Below are 2949 nucleotides of genomic sequence, written 5' to 3' on the forward strand. Positions count from 1 at the left end.
TTTTCCCTTGCTCTTCATCCCTTCCTTTGCCTTCTTCTTTTACCCTCCCATCCACACTTTCCTTCCCTTTCCCTCCTTCCTTCTCTTTCTCTCTTTTTGTTTATCTCTGTCTATATCCCTATCATTATTTATACCTATCTCCCCCCCCATTCTCTCTCTCTCTCTCTTTCTCTCTCCCTCTCTCCCTCCCTCCCTCCGTCCCTCCTCCTCTCCCTTCCTCCTTCCCCCCCTCCCTCCCTTATTAATACCTCTCCTCCCATTCTCTCTCTTTCCCTCTCTCCCTCCCTCCCTCCTTCCTTCCCTCTCTCCCTTCCTCCTTCCCTCCCTCCTTCCCTCTTCTCTCTCTCTCTCTCTCTCTCTCTCTCTCTCTCTCTCTCTCTCTCTATATATATATATATATATATATATATATATATATATATATATATCTGTGTGTGTGTGGTTCTCTCTCGCTCTCTCCTTGCTTTCCCCTCTCCCCCTCCCCCTCTCTCTACCTCCCTCACACTTTTTACCTCCCTCACACTTTTTACCTCCCTTCCACTCTCTCTCTCTTTCCTTGCTCTCCCTGCTCCCCCTCCGCCCCTCTCCCCCTCTAACTCCCTCACACTCTTTACCTCCCTCCCTCTCTCTCTTAGTTTCTCTTTCTTTTTTTTTTCTCTCTCTCTCTCTCCTTCCCTTCATTCATCCCTTTTCTTCTCTCTTTATCTCCCTCCATCCTTCCCTCACACGCCCTACCTTCCCTCTTCTTGTCTTCCTTCCTTTCTTTACCTCCTATCCTCTCCTTCCCTCTTCCTTTCCCCCCTTTATCTCTGTGTCTCTCTTTCTCTCCGTCAAAGATTATCCACAGACACCAAAGATTATCCACTGCCACAAATAGAATAAACTATTTTTTTCTCTCTCCCTCTGTCTCCTTCTGTCTCTGTCTCTGCCTCTCTGTCTCTCTCTTTCTCTCTCTCTCTCTCTCTCCTTCTTCGTTGCTGCTGCTGCTACTACTACTACTACTACAACAACTACAACTACTACTACTATTACTATTACTACTACTACTATTACTACTACTACTTCCACTACTACTACTACTAAAATAATGATAATACTAATAATCCTTCTGCTACTACTATTGCACTCTCTCCTCTCCCTCTCTCTCTTGGGGGAAATATTGATAAGAAACTTTCTCAATAACCTAGTGTCCATAAAAAATAGTAAACAATAAACTATATCAATACATATGGAACTAGTATCATCTGATTCACACGAACACACACACACATATATGTAAATTGCAATGTACAAAACTGTCACTCGCACTATTTTGCATAGATTACAGTTAAGGAGGCTTCTTTGATTATTCTTGTAATACATAAATTCAGCTCAAATTTATTATTTCGCAATTTCTTCTCGTTTGTATTATTGACTCGACTTATATTTTTACATTTCTTTGATTAGATCTGATAGTTTCTGCATCATCTTTAGAAGTTTATGTTGCTGAAATTATCCTGAGAGACCAATTTCTCTTTAATTATTTCAGTATGAAGAGCGGATGAAGGAGAGAGAAAGGCAAAAGCAAAAACGAGCCGAAGAGAAGCGCCGCATCCAGGAGCAGAACCAGAAGGCGCAGAAAACGTAGACTGGCAGATGGAGGAGGTGAGTTAGAGGGTTCATTCGTTATATTACCGAGATTATCGTCGCCATCTCTAATTATTGTGTCTATTATTGGTATTACATAATTTCTATGTTTCTTTTCATTTATTTTCACACATGAAAAACTGAGTGACTGCACCATTTTTTAAAAATTGTACATTACCCTGCCTTCCATTTGTTTACATATTTTGATTAATTAATATAATGCAGCACAGCACTCTCTCTATTGCTGATCATCTTTCATAACTTCACTGATATCTCTTATACTACTTCAGGCTGAGGAGGTGGAAGGCCGGGTCCCTCCCCATCAACACCTGTTTCCATGGGACCTGCACCTGCCGAGCCGGAGCATCGGCTTGGACCGTCCCGCCCCGACGCTCCAGCGCCGCAGCGGGAAGGTGTCGGAGCAGCTGCCTCGTCCGTCCGGCTCTCATAGAAACATTCGATGTTGATGTACTTGTTTCATCATTGTTTTATGTGATTACATACATTTTTCATATTGCATTTCTAATTATTTATAAAATAAAAGAAAAGAAATTTATATAATTGTTTTGCATTACACTTTTACAGATAAGACCAAATACATCTATCTATTTATCGATCTGTCTATCTATATGTATGTAAGGGTATATGTTTACATACATTTACAGGAGTACTCGACTTACGACGGAGATCCGTTCCTATGATGGTGTCGAATTTTGACCAAAGTCGGAACACACTTAAATACAGCACATGAACATACATACATACCCACCGGTCACTCACGTATGCTAATGCAGTATGTATATATGTATCAAAGCCATGATCTAAAACAACAAGACACATCTATGACGAACATGAAAGCATAACTAGGGCTAAAGGAACACATGGAAGACAAACTGCAAATATTGTACATGATTTCTAGCGTCGTGTCTATGAAACGTCGTAAGTCGAGACCGTGAATGCGTAGTCTGGAGTTTAGTCTGCGATCCACAGTGGGCGAAACGCAGTACTGCCTTGCGTTAATTCTTACCAGTTATGTGTTTGTTCAATGCATTTAATTTTGTTTTTCAAACATTCTCGTTGTATTACTGAGTCCATGTTTAAAACAGATTTGAATTATTCCGCGGTGTCAGTGACATGAATTATGTTCTATGAGTTCTAAATACTTATTTTATCTTTTTAAATCATTAACTTGTATTTCTTAATTTGACAATGGTGTCTTATGTATGCAAGTCAATAAGACATTTGTTATATAACATTTTATAAAATAATTGTATTGATTAGATTTTCTATTGTCACGTCTTACATGACAGTTTTGCTGAGCGG

General features: G+C 40.0%; 1 long non-coding RNA gene across 1 annotated transcript in view; it reads left to right on the plus strand.

Annotated features, from left to right (window-relative positions):
- Nucleotides 1-2176, plus strand: part of LOC113801867 (uncharacterized) — a 4836-nt gene extending 2660 nt beyond the window's left edge. The window contains exons 2-3 of the long non-coding RNA XR_011398464.1: nt 1529-1644; nt 1917-2176. This is a non-coding gene — a long non-coding RNA (uncharacterized lncRNA). The remainder of the gene's footprint in view (nt 1-1528; nt 1645-1916) is intronic.
- Nucleotides 2177-2949: the final 773 nt, after the last annotated feature.

Source organism: Penaeus vannamei, unplaced genomic scaffold (assembly GCF_042767895.1).
Source record: "Penaeus vannamei isolate JL-2024 unplaced genomic scaffold, ASM4276789v1 unanchor3040, whole genome shotgun sequence".
Lineage (NCBI taxonomy): Eukaryota > Metazoa > Arthropoda > Malacostraca > Decapoda > Penaeidae > Penaeus > Penaeus vannamei.